Source organism: Saccopteryx bilineata, chromosome 1, assembly GCF_036850765.1.
Source record: "Saccopteryx bilineata isolate mSacBil1 chromosome 1, mSacBil1_pri_phased_curated, whole genome shotgun sequence".
Taxonomy (NCBI): domain Eukaryota; kingdom Metazoa; phylum Chordata; class Mammalia; order Chiroptera; family Emballonuridae; genus Saccopteryx; species Saccopteryx bilineata.
Genome location: NC_089490.1, coordinates 359,575,827 through 359,596,728, shown reverse-complemented (window position 1 = coordinate 359,596,728; position 20,902 = coordinate 359,575,827). Strand labels below are relative to the sequence as shown.

The 20,902-nt window shown below is 40.6% G+C and overlaps 1 protein-coding gene and 1 pseudogene across 10 annotated transcripts in view; one reads left to right on the top strand and one right to left on the bottom strand.

Annotated features, from left to right (window-relative positions):
- TEAD1 (TEA domain transcription factor 1) overlaps nucleotides 1-20,902 on the bottom strand; it is a 283,716-nt gene that overhangs the window by 116,384 nt on the left and 146,430 nt on the right. The window lies entirely within an intron of this gene.
- Nucleotides 781-13,573, top strand: LOC136324914 (protein FAM118B-like; annotated as a pseudogene).

Here is a 20,902-nt window from a genome sequence, read left to right as displayed (position 1 = left end):
GACAGAGGGTTAAATCAATATTTTCAATTTCTTTGGATCAATCTGGTGTTTGAACGAGATGGAAACTTGTTAGCAATTGGCAGGATGTGTAAATGAAAAGTCAAACTTCTTATTATTTGTTAAAAAGGAATGAGTGTACTGCATCATGCCCTTGGCACCAGGTAATGCTTTCATGATCCAGTAGCTGGGGCATTCACTGAGAATCAAGGGATTCTTAAATTTTAATAGAGTGCAAAAGGTTAGCTTTATACAGGTTGAACATTCAAGATCTTTAAAAATGACTGAAGTGTCAATAGGAAAGTTTTGAACTGTGAGGACAGTAGAGTTATTGATGATTAGTGCAAGAACCAGAAGGCAACCTTAAACTCAATAGAAAGAGGGGAAAATAAGGTCTTACTGAGAAAGTATAGATTAACACAACCTTGGGAACGTTACTCTTTTTCTCCTGTTTTATTAAGAAGCAGTCTAGCTTTGAGGATGATTTACCAGAAGTTTTGATTATTTTTTTTCTCAGTCATAGATATTGTATTTATTTATAACCCTTATTAAGTGTCTAGATTAACTGAATGATCATCTCTGACAATGTTCCATCTTAGCTTTTGTTCATTTGCTTGCTTTTAATCTGGGGATACACAACCCTTCATATGCCCCCAAATTATGATGATTTAATACATACAAATAGAGCTCGGCATTGTAAACAAATATAACTCTCAAACTGATGCATTTGTGTGTACACAGTAACCGCTGGGGGGATGGGGCCATGTGGTTCAGTAGAAGGAGATGGAGAGATATGAGTGTGAATCTGGAATCTGTGGCTTTCTTACTGTGCCTCTGGGCAAGCGACATCACTGCTCTAGGATCAGTTATCCCACAGGCACTACAACTGGGGCAGGCTGCACACCTCCTACACCTGTTGGAAGCAGTAAGTCAGTCTCTGGCCTGGATGGTATATCAATTAGAAGGGCCAATATTTCCTTCCTATCTAAAATAAAGAGGCACATTTCAGTAAAAAATTAGTAAATAATAAGCACAATCTGAACTTAAGTATTTCAAACCAACAGAAGTAATCATAAACTGAGACTTTACCACGTTTTGCTTAAAAGGGGTGGGGGGTTGCAGAACCCTCTCCAGAATCTATAAAACACTAATTCAACAAGTATTTCTTGACTGTCTAAGAGCAAGATTTTTGAGAAACAAAGATAATGAGGCAGAGCATCTGCCCTCAAGGAGTTTGAGAAGAATAAGCACCCAATTAATGGTAAACAAGGCAGACCTAAGATCAGCTCAGGGCACTGGGGGAATTCAGGGAAGAGAGAGTCTTCGGGTGGCAGAGGGGCCAAGGGAAGGGCAGGATTTGCAGGAAAAAGCCCATGGAAAGAGTGGTATTTCAGACAGAGTCTGAAGGACAAGATTTAGACAGGAAAAGGTGGAAAAGGATAGGAGGCAGACAAACCAACGAAGCAACCTTCACGGAGGAGGGATCCTGAAAATCTGGTGACTAAAAAGGGGTGAGGTACTGTATTTCAGGCAGAGAGGGCTCATGTGCCCAGTTATTTCATCTGTACAACTAAATGGTGGGAACTGGCCTATGTATACAACAGGGGAATGGGGGAAAGGGAGGCTATCACCTTCCCCAGCAAAAGGATCCTGAGTCAGGTGAGAGGGAGGAGCAAAAGGCTCAAGCAGGGAAGCCACGGTGGAGGGAAGGGGCCTAGTGGGGGTGGGGGGGCCTCCCTCACTCTCCTTACACGTCTGGCTTGTTTTCTGCTTTTACACTGGCCCCAAATAGGAACTAAAATTAGGGCATGCATGTGTAAAATGTAGTTATGAATATTATTAGTATATAATATACATATAATTCAGTTATAATTGTGTAAAAACAGTCTGTGTATATATACTTATGTGTAGTATATGCATGCTAACAGTTGTTTTTTTTTAAAGAATGAACACATTCTAGTTCCTGTTTAATGAACACAAGCAGCAGACACCTTAGAACCAACGGGGCTGGGTATGTTGTACAGGGGGGCAGCTCCCGGAGGCGAGGAGGCCCTGACAGCGTGGGCACTACTCCCTGCCCATGAAGTGCTCCACGCCCAGAGGGACCTGGGGGAAGCCTTCCCTTCAGCTGCTTATTTGAGAAAAGGCCAGTTCGCAGGCTGCTCAAATGGGTGGCCAGAACTTCCCTAAGAGGCCAGGACACAGGGGCCGGGACGCCAGCCCTGGAGGGCAACAGTAAGTTGCTCTGGCAGGCAAATGAATGAATGGTCTACCAGCAAGGCAGAGCTTGCCCACTTCCTGCCCAGACAGTATAGTATAGGTAGACTCAATATAAGTGAACACAACATAAGTAGAGAAATGACAAGATGAGCAGTTCTGATTTCACCAAGGGATTCAGAAATAAAAAGAGAAACAAGTAATGTCTTAGAGTTCACAGTAGATATTTCTTTTCATTAAAGAAATGCTCAAGTATTCACTGAAGGCACAGAGAGCCTTGGAATTTGTAAAGAAGTGTATGAATGAGTAAGCTGACTCCCATAAGATACAACAGGGTCTTCCTGCCTTTCGGCCACTTGCTCAGCACTGCTTTATGCACCAGGACACCCCCACCCGCAGCCTCTGTGGATCTCTGCAGGACAGGCAGCCCTCTGACCACACCTGCCCAGTGAGATGAGGTACAGCTCAGCCTCCAGTATGTTCTTTTCCTTTATTTGGTCACTGCCACCCTACCTCTGTCTCAATTCTCTCCTCCAATTTCAGCAAGGCTAAGTTCCTCCTTTTCCTAATGGCACAGCAGACTCTCCTACATGCCCCTGCAAGGTCCTTTCTCTGCTGCCCCCTTGACAATCATGTCCTCGTACCTATCTTTGCTCAAGCTCTCCACCCACAAGGCCCAGCTCAGCAAACTTTTTTCTGACCTTCCCAATTAGAAATGTCCTTGTCCTGTTTTGTAGACAACTACTAACTCTTCCCCTGCCCAACCCTTCAGTTAAAAAGCCTTAAATATTTTGTGTTATGAGTGTTATAAAGAAATAAATATGGCCTCACCAGTCTTCTGATGCTAAGACATGTGTCCTGTCTCAGGAATTACACAGCTGAATCTAATTGAGGCACCAGGCATTGTCTTCAAGATATATGTGCTCAATATAGTCTAACTCTTGTAGCTTTCATGATGATTGTACTGCAAACACTCACGTGCATGTCTAGTCTCTACAACTGGGTAGTGATGGGATAGCAGAAGCATTCTACACCCCAGTGCTTTTCCACCTCTTATGCTAAAAGTGGACCCTGGAATGTAGAATATGTTCAAGAAATAAAGAGAACAATTTGGCTAGAGGATCAGTATGAGCGCTACAGTCAATATTCAAAATCAGCACGAGTTAAGAAACTACGAATAGAATAGATACTTCTCACCTCTTTCCCTTTCTGTGTCTCCCTCTCTGTCTTTCTCTCACGAAAGGGAGGGGAGGGGAGGGGAAGGGAAGAGAAGAAAGAAAAAACAGGGTGAAGGAAACAATTAGGACAAAGAGTAAAAATAAAACAGGAGTAAGATTATATAGAAAAATGCCAAGCAAGAGGAAACAAGGATTCTGTATAGGAAAGCTGGTGTTGGCACCAGTGAAGGGACTGTGAGCAAAAAACCATTCACTTGTACTTTTGGTTAGTAAGTACTATTACACACACACATCATCATCATCATCATCATCATCAGTTAAAGAAAAATCACACTGCCTTGGGTGGGCTATATGTATTACCTGACTTTAATTTTGTGAAAAGAAAAGCTATGGCTTTAAGAAATTCAACTTCCAAATGCCAGCTTTTGAAACTAAGGTTCAGCCAAGAAGAGCCAATAAAAATGCTGTAACTTGAAACCAACCCACACAGCACAAAAAGAAAGGAGAGAGGTCGCCCAGTTGCCCTGGAACACACCCTTCTAACTTGGTTCTAGAACAGCAGTGCCCAGTTTGCAAGACAAGAAGCTAATTGACTTGAATGTCTGCTGCATAAGCTATAAAATAAGTACATAAAGAACAATATGAACATACAGAGCCATCAGTTACATAAAAAGGCCTGCTGTCCGACGCCACACTGTGCACCAAACAAGCTAGGCGATTGTTTCAGCAGGCTGCAAGGAGGAAGAATGAATAATTACTGTACTTGTAAATCAAGTGTCCACCAGGAAAAGATCTCCATCCTGGAGCAGCGGCAGGGCAGCCCCCTTGGCCCTCCAGAGTCAAGCTGGGGTTTTTAAAGATCTTTATTGACAATCACGATGCAAGCAAATATGTTCTCCAGCCAAATAAACCAACAACTGGCTCCACTGTGGCCATTTCTTATTCCCCAACACACACGTACACATACACACAGCACATTTCTCTTCTAAAGTTTCACCAACTGCTACTTTCCATTACCAGGAAATGTCATTTTCTCTCACTCATTTTTTCACTGGCTAGGGAGATAACAACTCCTGCCAAAAAAGGAGGGGTGGTGACAAAAGCTGTCCTGGCACAAAGGGCAAAACACAATATGCAGTCCATAAACCATAAACATTTGTCTAGAAAGTTAAGGTTGGGGGCTGGGGGCAGGAGTATATGCCTTTGCTCCGAGGATTTTTTTTTTTTTTTCATTCTCCAACATACTGAAAGTGAAAAATCTTTTTCTTCTTCCTGCAAACCCTGAAAATAGACAAGCAGGATGCATGGACAATTTCTTTATATGTTGGATTATACTTTTCTTGTCATGTGTAGATCTAATGGGCCTCCATAGTAGTCATAGTGTATTTTTGTCCTTCTGCAAATAAAATTGTGTGTGTGATTAAATTTCAAAAAATAATCAGCAGAGTACGAAGTGAACATAGGCCAGACTATTATAATAAAGAAATAGAACAAAACCCATCTGATGCATGTGACAATCTACTTCATAAGCAGGAAGCAACAGAATGATTTTATGACTCAGAGTTAGCAGAACTGAGTTCAAATCTCTGCTCTCTCTCTCTTAAGAGTTGTATCATTTTTAGCAAGTCATTTAGTTATCTAATTTTTCCATTTGTAAAATGTATTCTTTTTCTCATAAACCCCCCCTCTAAGGGCTGTTGAGAATATGAAATGAGATTATGTGTATGACCGTCACTTGAGATAAGTATGATTCCTTAACTTCATTTATTTGGAAACTCAGAATATGCCAGGCACATTCCTGGCATTTCCTGAATGCTTACAGTTTGCTTAGCACTGAGGCAGGTGCCTTCAGAGATACAGAGAATTAAAAGGTGCAGTTCTTGACTGTGAAGTACCCTCAGGCTAGTTAGAGGTAAAATATCTAAGTTTAGGGCAAAAGCAAAATTAGGCAAAGTTCACATTAGACAGTAAAGTCTAAATGCTTTTCCCTCACCTCACTTAATTCTTCTGCACTCAAGGGAATCCACTGGATTCTATCCAGAAGGCTCACAGTTCTAAAAACAATAACAACAGAACTGGCATCTCACCAGTACCCAGAGGTATTCTAGGAGACAGAGAGTTGAGAGAAATTCCCTCTGGTCCTTTAGTTACTCTATGAATTCAATACGTAGGGAGCACAGCAGCCCCAGAGGAAATCGTGTCTGCAGTGACAAAAAGATCTTGCTCCCCACCTTTCAATTGAACCACACCTTAAAAAAGAAGACTGCATGAAATGTCTGGAAGAACCTCCTTCAGGAGGCTCCCAGCCCAGGGATCTGAAATCCAATCTGTAACAATATTAATAACAGTTCCTGTGTGCCAGGTATACTGCTAAACTTGGTTCATTTGAGGAGATAAATGAGACCAAGTTTCATTTATGTTCAAAGCAGCCCTAAGAGAGAAATAATTTTTCTATCTCTATTTTGCAGATGAAGTTAAGGACTTGATGAAGTTAAACGACAGGCCTAAGGTCAACATAGCTGGTAAGAAGTAAACCATGATTTGAACCCAGGAGGTTGATTTTAAATCCCTTACATTTTTTTTTTTAAATCACACCTGATTATTATAGTAGTCTGGCCTATGTTCACTTCCTACTCTGATTATTCTTTGAAATTTAATCACACACACAATTTTATTTGCAGAAGGACAAAAAGACACTATGACTCTACCATGGAGGCCCATTAGATCCATGCATGACAAGAAAAGTATAATTCAACATATAAAGAAAATCCTACAAATTTATGTCCTTCTTCACAGAAACATTTTCTCCTGAAAGGTTTGGTAGGTTTCAAAAAGATAGGACAGAGATCTAGAATAGCCCAGAAAGTTAAATATTTTGAATAGTAATAAAAATCTAAAAATTCGATCTTACTCTGAACAAAAGAATGTAGTTCAATGTGTTCATTTTTCACCCCCGAATGAGATTTTTAGAAAGACAATTTTTAATGGTCTAGTGAGATAGTCTCATACGCACAGCTATTAACCCTTCTAGAAAGAAATGTGGCATGCTGTGCTTCTGGTTTCATCATTCTTTGCTTAACCCAAGGTCATGAAGATATTTTACTACATTTTTTTCTAGATGATTAGTATTAACTTAAATTTAGGTCTACAATCCATTTTGAGTTCATTTCTGTGTATGGTGTGAGGTAAGGGTTTGAATAGATTTGGGGGGCATGTGGATAGCCAATTGTCCTATTACTATTTGTTCAAAAGACTACCTTTTTATCTATTAAATTGTTTTGGCACCTTACAGAAAAATCAATTGACAATAATGTAACAGTTTATTTCTAGACTTTTTACTTAGTGCCAATGATCTATCTTTATACCAGTAACACACTGTCTTGATTACCATCAAAACTTTGTAGTAAGTTTTGAAGCCAAAAAGTGTAAACCTCTATTTTCTTCTTCTTCAAAGTTTTTTTTTTTTTAATTTAATTCTGGGTCCTCTGCATTTCTGTATGTTAGGAACAGCTTGTCAATTTCTACCCAGAAAAACATGCTGGGATTTTTATAGGGATTCTATAAATCAATTTGGGGAGAATTAACAATATTGAGTCTTTCAATCTATAAACATAGAATATAGCTCCATTTGCTTATATCTCCTTTAACTTTTCTCAGCAATGTTTTATAGTTTCCAGTGTGCAAGTTTTACATTTCTTTATGGAAGTTTATTCCTAAGAATTTAATTTTTGATGCTATTTTGAATGAAATTGTTTCTATAATTTCATTTTTAGGGTTTTTGTGGGGCAGAGTTGTTTTTTTTTTTTTGCTAGTATATACAATTGAGTTTTGTATATTGATCTTGTATCTCATAAGTTTGCTGAACTTGTTAGTAGGTTTGTGGTGTGTGTGTTTCCTAAGATAGTCTATAAGAAGGCTCAGTTCATCTGCAAATAAAGATCTTTACTTCTCCCTTTACAATCTGGATATCTTTAATGTTTTAACCTGCAGTACAATTTTGAATAGACGCGGTAACAGTGAACATCTCTGCCTTGTTCTGGATCTTAGGAGGAAACCGTATTCATAATTTGCACAAAGTATTCTACTCATGCTATTACCTTTTCTGAGGACTTTACAAAACTGAGCTGCATAAATATTTTCATATACGGTTGACCCACAATCACACACAAATAAAAAAAAAGCATACACACACATACACACACACACACACACACACACAAAAATCAATGTGTGTTTTAAATTAAGAGCCAAGAACCAAAAATGTCATCTAACAGATAAAACACATAAAATTAACTACTAAATATATGAAAAATAGCACTGTCTCATGTAAGGACTGTGCCAAGTAGAGAGAAAGTAACATAAGGGAGGGCAAACGGTCAGCACAGTCTAGGAGGAGGTGACACACCTGACAGCTGCTGAACAGCCACCAGGCCAGCATGGCTCTGCAAGGCCGGGAGCCTGGCCCCACCAATTCTGTCCACCCTCTGCTCACCCCAGCTCCCGGCACTGGCAGGAACAGGGGGGAAGGGAGCCCTAGCAATCTGGCCCAGACCCTCTTCCCCAATCACCACTTAAGCCAACTGGGAGTGAACTGTGAAGGGGTCTTGAAGAGAAAGAGCCTTTAGTGGGAGCTCTCGCGCAGAGATTTTCACACAACCGGCTCTTATCTTAACAGAGCAGCTGAACTTCTTTTTTAAAAGAAAACTTGGTTCCAGAATGGAAACAATCAGGTAGCATCCAGCATTATTTGAAAGAACACACTGGTTCCAAAGTCCTTGTTTTCTCTGAAAGGTGGAAATTTAGATGCCCCATTAAGAAGCACAGACGGGTGTTCAGAACCCAACTGATGCAACTGCCAGCTCTGCCATACCCCACCCTCGATCCTGTGAACACCTACCGAGGGCGACTCCTGTTTACACTATTAGACAAGTCTATAGACGATGGCCGAATACCTACTATATGCAGAACCCAGTGCCCAAAGTGTACATTTAGTTCTTTAAAATTTACAGGTTCTATCGCACAGTGCAATAAATCTGATAAGAAAAGACAAATGGATGAACAAACAAACTAGACATTACAAGTGAGAATTTCATTAAAAAAATATTAAAAAATAAAAGTCTCACTCAAAAGACTTAAAATGTAGGCAGAGGGAAAAAAATAAGCGTAGTGTGTGAGCAGAGCTAGAGTTTATGTCCTTAATTTTACAAAAGTTTTCATTTTCCAGTATCTCAGAGAGGTCAAAAGCCAAAATTACTTAGTTTCCCTAAGAGCCAAAATAAATATTTGTTTCAGGTGGGGCGGCAGTTGGCCCTCCATCTGCTAAAGGGAAACCTTGCAAAAGAACCCTTTGCTAACCTCTATTTACCGCATCTGATGGACAATAACTCTTTAGTTCCCACCCCCAGTTCTCACACCCTCTTCACCTTCCAACAACCATCACAGCTCTGCAGTCCCAGTGCCTGTTAAATAACAAATGTCAAGTAAATGTGTCCTTCTCCTTTTCTCTGCTAATGGTATTTTGGACAAGAAAATTTGACAATGGACAAATCCCATTTTGTCACATAAAACTAGTGTATTACATGATATATGTGGCATGTTCCAGCCTTGCATCTTTTCCCATACATAGCTTGATTTACTATCAAAATTGTCTGGAGGAAGAATAAATTAGCTGTCACAGAAGCACTCGCTCTCCCCTCCCTCCTGCACTTCCCAACTAGAGAAAACATCTTTGTATGGAAAGGTGAAGAGGCCAGTAGATCCCCAGCATCCCCAGCCATGGAGCAACCTGGGAAGTCTTGGCACCTACGCAAATAAATGTCTTCTATGGACCAGGCACTACTCACAGAATTATCTCCTTAAAGCTTGAGCACAACCTTGTGAAGCAGGCCTTGCCTATAAAGTAGAACATTTGACAGGCAAGGATATCTGGATATTAGAGCTCAGAAGTCAAGTAAACTGCCCAAGATCACACAGCTAACAAGTAGCTGCAACTGGGTTTCAGTTAGAAAAGACCCCGAGGCTCCATACACAAGTCCTACAAGGTCTTTCTTTTCTTGAGAGAGAGAGAGAGAGAGAGAGAGAGACGGACGGACAGGAGAACTCATAGTACCAGTACTTCAGTGGTTCATTGATTGCTTCTCATATGTGCCTTGACCAGGGGTCTCCAGCTAAGCCAGTGACCCCTTGCTCAAGCCAGAGATCTTGGGCTCAAGCCAGCAAGTTTGGGCTTCAAGGCAGTAACCATGGGGTCATGTCTATGATCCCATGTTTAAGCTGGTGACCCTGTGCTCAAGTTGGTGAGCCCACACTCAAGCTGGCAACCTTGGGGTTTTGACCCTGGGTTCTCAGCATCCCAGGTTGGTGCTCTATCCACTGTGCCACCACCTGGTCAGGCCCTGCAAGGTCTTATTAATCCTTAAACATTTCCTAAAGAACTTAGAGAGATGGCCTGATTAGCAAGGTAAAGGAGACACAGTACACCTGCTCTCTCATCTTTACTACTACTATCAAAGATGAGATGGGCTAGGAAAATGGAAACTATAAACAAAGTAAAAATTGGCATATGCAAAAAAAAATGCTGGACAATTACCTACTAAGAATGTTGTCTTGAAATGTAAAAGCTAGAAATTAAACCACAGCTAGGTTTGAATTGCCTTTTTAGTTCACTTATTATGTAGACCATACAACATGTAATCAGGACAAACTCTGAAGATTACCCCAACGAGTTTTGAAAAGAGCAGAGTCATTAAATAAAATCATGAGATAATTGCATGGTTCTTGGGGTTGGGCGTTACTAATATGGATGCTAATTTTATCTGTGCAACCACATTGATGTCAGAATGAGGGCACTCCTAAAATGGCAGTTCCTTTAGCAGAACTCCACTGCACACCATTCTGCAGGGCAGCATGGCTGAGGAAAGCTCTCAGGCTTCTGCTCAGCTGGGAGGAGCATAGTGGATATGTACAAGGACACCCCTGAGCCCCAGTCCCTGAAAAGGCATGGCCTTCTCCAACTCCATGTCTTCTTTGTCCTCCTCCCAGAAGACACATTTCACAGACCAGGCCTCCATCCTACCATATTCCACTGGACTCCTCTGGGGAAGCTGAAGATGGGAAGCTGAGAATAAATGACCTGAGCTCACAGCCAAGAAGGAAGTGACCAGGTGGACCCAGCATACCACCTGCCTTCTATGGGTATGCACACCTGTGTGCAATGGTTCCTTCAAAATAATATTTCAACCATTGTTCTACACTTGTGAGAGAGGTGCTCTCTATTTTTATAGATAGAGAACCACAGTGTAAGGGAAACTTAAACCTCTAGTTAGTTTCTCTATAGGTAAGGCAGAGTAATTAAAGGGGGAAAAAAGGAGAAAAAGAAAGAGCAAGTATGATACAAAGAAGGAATCAGAAAAAGGAGCAGAAGAGGATGTAAATGGGGGGAAGGCAGGCAGAGGAGGAGGGAGATCAAGAGAGAGAAGGTGCCCATGCAGGTGTGCACACTAAAACACTTGACCAAGGCTCAGCCAATTAGTATCTGACTATAGGCCCCACACAGGTTGATCAATAGTGTAAAAATGAATAAAAACAGATCTAGGTTTTTTCTATAAAGCCATTTTTAAATTCTTTAATGAGCTCTAATTTCAATAAGCATCTATAATGTCCTTGGCACTACTAAGTCACTTAAAGATGAAAAACATTACCTTCCATAAGAGCTGGCAATTTAGGGTTTCAGATCATTTGCCATTATCAGTAAGAAAGTGACGTTGAAGGTTACAAACAACTATCTGCCAACAAATTGGACAATCTAGACAAACTGATTAAACTCCTAGAAACATACATAATCTTACAAAACTGAATCAGGAAGAATCAGGGAATCTCAACAGAGATATTATGAGTAAAATTGAAACAGTAATCAAAAATCTCCCAGCAGACAAAAGTCCCGAACCAGATGGATTCAAAGTAAAATTTTACCAAACATTCAAAGAAAAACTAACACCTATGTTTCTCAAATTATTCCCAAAAATTCAAGAGAAGGGAAGACTCCCAAGTTCATTTTATAAGGCCAGAATTAACCTAATTCCAAAACCAGAAAAAGACACTACAAAGAAAATTATAAGCCAATATCCCTCATGAATATACATGCTAAAATTGTCTACAAAATATTAGCAAGCTGGATCCAGCATTACATTAAAAGGATTATATACTATGATCATGTGGGATTTACTCCTGGGATGCAAATCAATAAATATAATACACCACAGAAACAAATTAAAGGCTAAAAATCACATGATCATATCAATAGATATAGGAAAGCATTTGATAGAATACAGCATCCATTAATGATAAAAACTCTCAGCAAAGTGGGAATAGAGGGAACATGCCTCAACACAATAATTGCAACATATGACATATGACAAACCCACAGCCAACATTATACTCAATGGGAAAAAACTAAAAGCATTTCTGTTAAGATCAGGAATGTGACAGAGATGTCTGCTTTTATCACTTTTATTCAACATAATACTGGAAGTCCTAGCTATAGAAATCAGACAAGAAGAATAAATAAAAGGCATCTAAATTGGAAAGAAAGTAGTAAAACTGTCATTATTTGCAGATGGCATATTACTATATAAAGAGAACATAAAGATTCCAACAAAAACTACTATGGACTGATAAATAAATTCAGTAAAGTAGAAAAATACAAAATAAAAATCCAAGCTCTGGCCAGATAGCTCAGTTGACTGGAGCATCATTATGAAGTGCAGATGTTGCCAGATTGATCAGGGCATACACAGGAGCAGCTCAATGTTTCTCTCTCTCTTTCTCTCTCCCCCCACACACATACACCTCTCTCAAGAAATTAAATAAATAAATATCCAGAAATCAGTTACATTTCTATACACCAATAATAAACTATCAGAAAGGGAACCTAAGAAAACAATCCCATTTACAATTGAATCAAAAAACAAAAACTAAAGCTAAGACAAAAAAAGCCCTAGGGAGTTGCCTGAGCAGCGTTCAGAGCAGATGCGAAACTCAATGGCTTCTACAGGGAGCCTGGCCTCTGATACAGACAGCATTTGTGGATTCTCCAGTGATGGCGCATCCCCCACCAAAAAGCCCAGCGTACTAGTAATGTTCGATCTACGTTTTTGAGGGACTGTTTATATGAAGTTTTCAATGACTTGGAGTCAAAGATCGAAGATTCGAGAAAAGACCTACTTCAGTCAGTTCTCCTTCTGATGGAACATGGAGCCCTGGTATTGACTACAAATTTCGACAGCCTCCTGGAACTGTATGCAGCAGATCAAGGAAAACAACTTGAATCCCTTGACCTTACTGATGAAAAAAAGGTCCTCGAGTGGGCTCTGGAGAAGCGGAAGCTGAGTGTGTTACACATCCATGGGGTCTACACCAACCCTAGTGGCATTGTCCTTCATCCAGCTGGTATCAGAATGTGCTCAGGAACACGGAACTTATGAGAGAGATTCAGAAACTCTATGAAAACAAGTCATTTCTTTTCCTGGGTTGTGGCCGAACTATGGATGACACCACTTTCCAAGCCCTTTCTCTGGAGGCCATGAAGCATAAAAATGACTTAGAACATTTCATGCTGGTTCGGAAAGGAGATGTAGATGAGTTCAAGAAGCTTCGAGAAAACATGCTGGACAAAGGGATTAAGTCATCTCCTATGGAAATGAATATGCTGACCTTCCAGAATATTTCAAGCGGCTGACCTGTGAGATGTCCAAGAGGGGTAGGTCAGGGATGGTGAGAGACAGTCAGCTAAATGGTTCATCTGCACCACACAGTGAAATAAGAGACCACAGTATATGAGTGCTACAGAAGTTGCCAGCGTTAGATCAACTGTACAGCCCTACTGTGCAGTGTTTGACAGTGACTTAGAAGAACCCAACACAGCTCCTAGGAAGAACTAAAACCCAGAAGTTGAGGGCTAGGGCTACATCGAGTGTGGGAGGGTGTTCCAGCTTAATTCTGTGTGCCTACCGGTTCTTGGTCTCATGCAGCCTATGCCAGTTTGAGAACACCCAAGTGACAACAGAACCCAGATGCAGCTCCCCACCCCACCCCTTGGCTGGACACACTGCTTGTGTCCACACAACAGATCAGTATGGTGTCCACTGAGCAGGCTGCTGCTCCACATGGGGACCGTGGGTGCAGATGACTCCCCACAGCCCTACTGCAGTTTTGTATTCTACTTGGTTTTTCAATTAAGCTAATGGCTGTTTTTTAAAAACAAGACTTGAAGCTCTAGTTTTCTAGATCTTTTACAGTGTACAGTATTTTACTTACCTGAGCTATATTAAAAGCTTGTTCGTTTACTTCCTAGGGCCCCGGTTCTACTTTTAGTCACTTTAGAAAACTACCTACATAGGTACTAACAAGTCTAATTTTTGTAACTTAAATTTTAAAAGATCTGTTCCTTTATGTGGGGGAGCGGTGACCTCACTCTCCAGAGAGCCATTTTACCCAACTCCTCATAGCATTATGAATTCCTGCTGCTTCTCTTGTACCATAAAGCCAAGTCAGTGTGATGTGGGGTTTTCGTTTTGAATTCTACATAAAGTAACTCCAAGACTAAGTCAAAAAAAAAAAAAAAAAAAAAAAAAAAGCCCTAGGAATAAATTTAACCAAGGTTGTAAAAGACCTGCACTGAGAAAATTAAAAGAACACTGAAGAAACTGAAGAAGATGCAAATAAGTGGAAACATACACTATACTCACAGATAGGAAGAATTAACATCATTAAAATGTCCATACTACCCAAAGCAAATCTATGGATTCAAAGCAATTCCCATCAAGATACCAATAGCATATTTCCAAAACTAGAACACCTATTCCAAAAATTTATATGGAACCACAAAAGACCCCAAATACCCATAGCAATGTTGAGAAAGAAGAACAAAATTGGAGGAATCACACAACCAGATAGCAAACTATATAACAAGGTTATAGTAATCAAAACACCATGGTACTGGCATAAAACTGACATACAGATCAATGAAACAGAACAGAGAGCCCAGAAATAAACACGGGCCATTGTGCAGATAGCTTGGTTGGTTAGAGCTTCATCTCGAAGTACAGTGGTTGTCAGTGCAATCCCCAGTTAGGGCACATACAGGAAACAGATCAATGTTCCTGTCTCTCTCTCCTTTCCTCTCTTGCTAAAATATAAATAAATAAATAAATAAATAAATAAATAAATAAATAAACAACAAAAACACAAAGATGCCATTATGGCCAATTAATATTGGACAAAGATGACAAGAGCACAGGGTAAAGACAGTCTACTCACTAAATGATATTGGTAAAATTCAACAAGTACATGAAAAAAAAAAGAAACTAGAGCACTTTCTTTTACACACACACACACACACACACACACAAACAAAAAAAGAGAGAAAAGTATGTTGGGTGAATGTGGGCATGTGTACACCATCAAAGCCAGGGGCCAGACTTATATATAGTGTAGAAAAGAGTGATGTGAGCATCTGGATCACGGCAAAGCAGTGCGAACTGTGGACTATGATATCACTGGTATTCAAAGTCAAGTTGCTAAAGCCCCAGAGGTCCACGAGAATGTACCTAAACAGCCAGTCTTCATGAGGTTCAATACATAAATTGGGCACTGTTCAGAGAGAGCTATCACCAAGCATTCCCCTAGGCACTTAGATTCTACTGAACATGGAACTCTTTAACTTGGGTTCAGTTTCCAAACCCTAGTTTCCTTTCAATGTGGCATATAAATTTTGCATGTTGCCAAATGAACAAGAATCCGTTAAGTGGAAAATATCATTCCCATCATATTTGGGGCTTATTTACTTGGAACAGATTGGTGTAGTGGTTAAGAGGAAGAACTCTAGAGCCAGATTGCTTGGGTTCAAATCCCAGCTTTTCTACGCACAGATTTGGGACTTGACCACTAAGTCCTTCAGTTTCCTCAATCTACTCAACAGTAAAATAACAGTACTTATCTCATCAGGTGATTGTGAGGATCAAAACAAGTTCATCAAAATAAAGAATTATAAAACTGTTCTTATGATAGAATTTATGCACAGTGTTTCTTCAATGTACATACTAAAACTAAATGTTTGTCTCTCCCCAAATGCTTATGTTGAACCCCAATCTCTAATGCGATGGTACTTGAAGGTGGGGCCTTTGAGAAGTGACTAAGCCATGAGGGTGGAGTCCTCATGAATGAGACTAGGCCCTTATAAGGAACTGAAGAAATAAGAGTGCTCCCCTTGTGCCATGTGAGGACACAGAGAGAAGACAGCCCAGTATAAACCAGGAAGCTGGTCCTCTCCATGGGACACCAAACCTGCCAGTACTTGATCTTGGACTTCTATTCTCCATATGCGTGAGAAATAAATGTCTGTTGTATATAAGCCACTCAGTCTATGGTGTTTTAGTTAGCAGCCCAAACAGACTGAGACAGCACACATATGAAACCGTTGAGAATCTTAGGCCCAAAAGTATATTTCCTATCATAAAGTAACTAGGAACATTTTATCTTGTTCTTTTTTGATCCTATTTTCTAATACATTTATTGGATGAAAAACCTGAGCCGCACAAAGGTGAGCCAATTGGGTGGACATCACATAGACCAGCATGTGGCAGATCTGAAGCCAGAGCCCTGGATCCTGATTGGTCTCCCTGGCACTGTGCTACCTCCTCTCCCACATGAAACAGGGATTTCCTGTTATGTGAGTCTAACTCAGCCTTGAGTAGAAATTTACGGTATCAATGCTCCGTGGCTCATCTGCTAGGATTCCCATGCTGTTTACTAACTTCGTGTCTTTAGTGACGTAGTTCTAACATACCACAAAAAATAATACAGTCATAACCATAAATTGTAACCCACATGGCCAAATGATATCCAAAGAGATAAGCTGTGAATGAAATGAGATGGGATCTGTATGTCCATTCAGACGTCATTCTATTGTAGGATGCCATGACTGTAATAAATCCAGTACTACCCATACACTTTAAATTCCTCATGAGACAGGAGACAGCCTTCCATCCCAAACACAGTCTAAGGAGCCCAGAGCCGAGCCCAGAGTCGTGTAGATGAGCTTCTCAATTTCCATTTGCATGCTGAGGGAAGTCCCAGGGGAGGCCTTCCTTTGACAGAGGTTAACCGTTTATGCCTGCACTACGATACAATGCAATGATGAATAAAAATATTCTCTCACAGTTAAATTCAACTTTAACAGTTTCTAAAATGTCTCAGGACTAGACCAGGGTCATGGGACCAAAAAAAAAAAAAAAAAGATGAAAACTAGGGCCAGAACTAAAAAATCTAGACTTCTTGTTTTTCACATCAGAAATGGCAGATCACTGCTCTGAAAGCCCCTGTGCTCCGATAGCCCTGAGTGTGATCTCACACTCCTCCTCAGTGCCTCGCCACACCAGAGCCTTGCGGAAAGCCCATAGAGTTCGGCTTTGGGTAGCAACAGAGAAGGGACAAACTGGAGCACAGGGCTCTGCTTCTGGAAGCCCTGGATGGTAGCGGGAGCTCACTTCCCAGGTTTAAGGGCAGGCAGGGTACTAGAGAGGCCATGGCAAAGACTAAATAAAGCACTCAGAGAAATGATGATGCCTGAAACAGCTGCAAGCCCTTTCTGCCATCAGTCTTGGAGAAACTTTTCTCAGATATACCTTCCTGGGTTCCTAGCTTGATTTTCAGACTCCCTCTTGCCATCTCACAATGATTCACATTTGATTTCTTTAAATTAATGTACATCAGTGGCCCAACAAAATCATTATCATCATGGACTAATTTTATTTTGGGAAACCAGCATTCACCATCCAACAGCCCTTACAGGCCAAAGGTTTTCATTGGTCTGGGTTCCCTTCTGGCCCTTGCTCCCTGAAACAGTAGCATAATCATGAAATAGGCACAACTTTGTATTCCATTTTTTTTCATGTAATCATACTTCCTCTCTCAACCCAAGCATATCTAATGACCTTGGCAAGTTCCTACTCCAAAGGTTTCTTTTAGGATGTTTTGATTACATCACCAATGTAGACAAGTGATCTCAAAGAAGCTTCATGACATGTCTGACTTATAACTCCTAAGGTCTGAGATCATGGTTTGGGTGAGAAGGAGGACGCTTTGGGGGCAGGAGGAGAAGAAGAAAGGAAAAACAACCACGTCTTTCTTCTCAGAAGACAAAGTGCTGTTAGAGACGAAGGCTTTGGATGGCCCGTGGGTGGGTGGGGGCAGAGGGTGCCTACGTTCTTAGGCTACACGCCATGACTTTGTCATAAGAATCAGGCCCCTCTCCATTCCCCAGAACAGCGATGTTCTCTAGGTTGCATAAGATTACTATGGGGCGAGAGCTCTGAGCATATTTCATTCAAACTGAACCATGACATACCAACATGCTTCCCCACTAATAGAACATTTGCCATCTGGCTATGCACCGTGAAGGAGTACATTATACCACAGCATGACACACAGTAAGTACCCTCCAACACTAACACTCTGTCCCCTCACCTCTTACTTTATCTCCTCCTTGCACAGGCCCTGAGCTCCAACCATTAAGTTCCTGTCTACTTGGCTCACTCAGTTCCTCCACCTCCAAACCCCAGGAAGTATGAGAAACTGTCCCTGCCCTCCAGGAGCTCATAATTAAGGTAAGAAAACAAAGGGAGTTTTTACTTTATTTGTTGATTTTTTTAGAAAAAGAAAGGAAAGGAGAGGGACACAGAAAGAGAGAATTATTAATTTGTTCTTCCACTTATTTATGCATTCCTCAGTTGATTCTTGTGTGTCTCCTTACTGAGATCAAACCTGTAACCTTGGTGTATCAGGATGACATTCTAACCAACTGAGTTACCCAGCCAGGGCCTCAAGAAAACAAAGGTTTTGAGTGTATGTTTATCATATAAAATCAATAAGCCATTTAGTTGTCTATTAAACAATAACATGTTTTGACCCATCATTTCAAATGGTTTAAAACTGGGTCAATATATGACAAAATAAGATTGTGTCTTAAACATTTTATTTCTACTGTGAAATGTAACAGGCACATATAAAAGTACATAAGACATAAAAGAAGGATTATAAAGTGAATATTCATATAGAGTTCCTTTTTAATAAAGAGAAGTCATTCTCTCTACACCTCAGGGTTTCCTACCAGTGACAACAATGCAACCGTGTAGTATCTGCTCCTGGTATGAGGGGAAGATGCTGAAATGCAAACCTTTTTCTTAATTCGCCCATAATTTGCATCACTCTCAATATCCCACCATCTGTATTTCAGTCAATATATATTCAGGGTTTCCAAGACAATCCCAATTCCAAAATTTCGGTTCTCTGGTCTCCATAAACCATCAATAGTGCCCCCAAATTCCTATAGATCTCCCATACTTCCTGTTGAACCAGAAACAGCATAAAAAAAAAACAACCTTGAATATACCACAAGGGCTAATTAGGAGGTCAAGATACATTCACATTAAACTCTAGCCTATTTCCTGGGTCTGCTTTCTATTTGTAGTTCTCTTGGAAAATCTAAGAGGATCCAGTCACTTGCTATGGTCCCTAGTCAGTTCTCAGCTGACTCATATAGATTTTTTCATTTCCACTACTAAGCATGATAAAGGTTACAAGTATTTCCGGTGCAATTATAAATTGCATCTGCACACCCCAGCTTGTGAGTGCCTCAGGACAATTTCACACTATTCTGATTCAATGTCTCCCTGTTGCCCTCTAAGCTTGAGAAACCCATTGATATTGAACCTCCTTTGACAGCAAAGGCAATTATTAGAGTTCCGTGTGAGGGAAGAGGGGAGGGCCAAGGGAGGCACAGACAGAAGGGCAGTTCTGAGGAGCTGGACTTGACTGATCCTCCTAGACTCAAAGGGCTTTCCTCTCCCAAGTAGCCAGATGCCTTGACTCTGGGTCATTAGCACCACTGCTGATCTCCAAACCCGACATGTCCCCAGGGAGGCCCCAAAGCATCACTTCCTCAACTTTCATTTTTTGACTGAAAAAAAAAAAAATCCCATGTCCTTAGAAAGAGCTTAATAAAATTTGGTCATGTGAGAACTGTTCAAAACATACTACTCGGTACACAAATGTTAACAGTGTTTCCAGAGACACTATTTGTGACCCCAAATTTAATAGAGGCCAAACAATTCAAAGTTTAGATACACTCTGGAGCACATCAGCTGTATGATATACAAATGAAAAGTAAACATGCAATCTCATTCTTTCAAGAGTTTAGGACAAAGGTTAGAAATAAAAGGTGTCTAATGGTTATTAGGTGCAACCACCCACATATATGAAAAGTAATGAGAGCATGTCTCTCAATTTCCTACAGGTTGTCTGCCAAATTCCTGCCTCCTTCACAAGAAGACAGAATTTGCAGTGTTTTCTTTGCCATACAGATACACCCCATGTCACTATAAACAAACGCCGCTTTCTTTGCAACTAATAACCACAATGTGTGGGTAAGAAACCTCTCCAGTATAAATCCGTGGGGACAAAGCTGCATTGTGGGCATTAAATAATTATAACAATCTGACATGAGTCAGAAGATTGTTTTTCAATGGCCCTGTTGCACTGCAAACTTTTAAGTCAACCCTAAACTCTCTTTCCTGGCACTCTGTCCACGTGCGGGGCTTCTGTGAAACAATTCTCATTCTTTATAGTTCAGTCCCATTGCAAGGAGCTGGCAACGTGGGCACTCATGAAATATTAACATGTTACACTGATTTATTTTTTATAAGTGTGACCAACAGTGGATCAATTATATTACTATAAAAAGCTTTTCATAATTCATTTGGGGAGGCATCAAGATCTTATTTCTAGACAGAACATGGATGATGAAGTCAACAGTTTTGAAGAGGCCAGCATTCACACACACAGAATACATTAAGTGTGATACATGGCGTAAATACACTGTTCACAAAAGAAAAATGTTTAAATCTGACAAACTGATTAAAATAGGACACACATAGCAACAAGATGGGAATTATGTCCATGGAAATCTCTCTTCCTGTAGTCAAAAAATGGAAAAAGCCAAATTCTGGCCATTTATACCCCTTCTGGCTGACCGCCATATGTTTACCCTGGCCTCCCTTAAAAGTAAAATTTGTTAATTTCTAGATAGAAAAAGTATTCTAGCCCTGCCCTGAAGTACCTTTTATTCCAAGAACATTAACAGTCGGCCTGGAGAAACAAATCTCCTGGTTTGTGAGAGCCCGTGGAGTTCTTGGTGTAAGGATCTGCTGACCTGACAGCTAGTGAACATCAGGTGCCTTTCTCTTTAGTGGTAGCATGTGCATACGCCCCACATAGGCTGCTCCACCAAAGACACAAACCCTTCATCACATCTGGAAACAGTATTTCAAGCCAGCAGGCCTCCAGTCATGCTACCTAGAGAGGGCATCTTGACTAGGGAGAGGCCCAAAGTTAGTTCTGGGCTCTCTACTTTCACAGTATAATATTGTAGCAACCTGTGTCCAACTGTGTCTCCT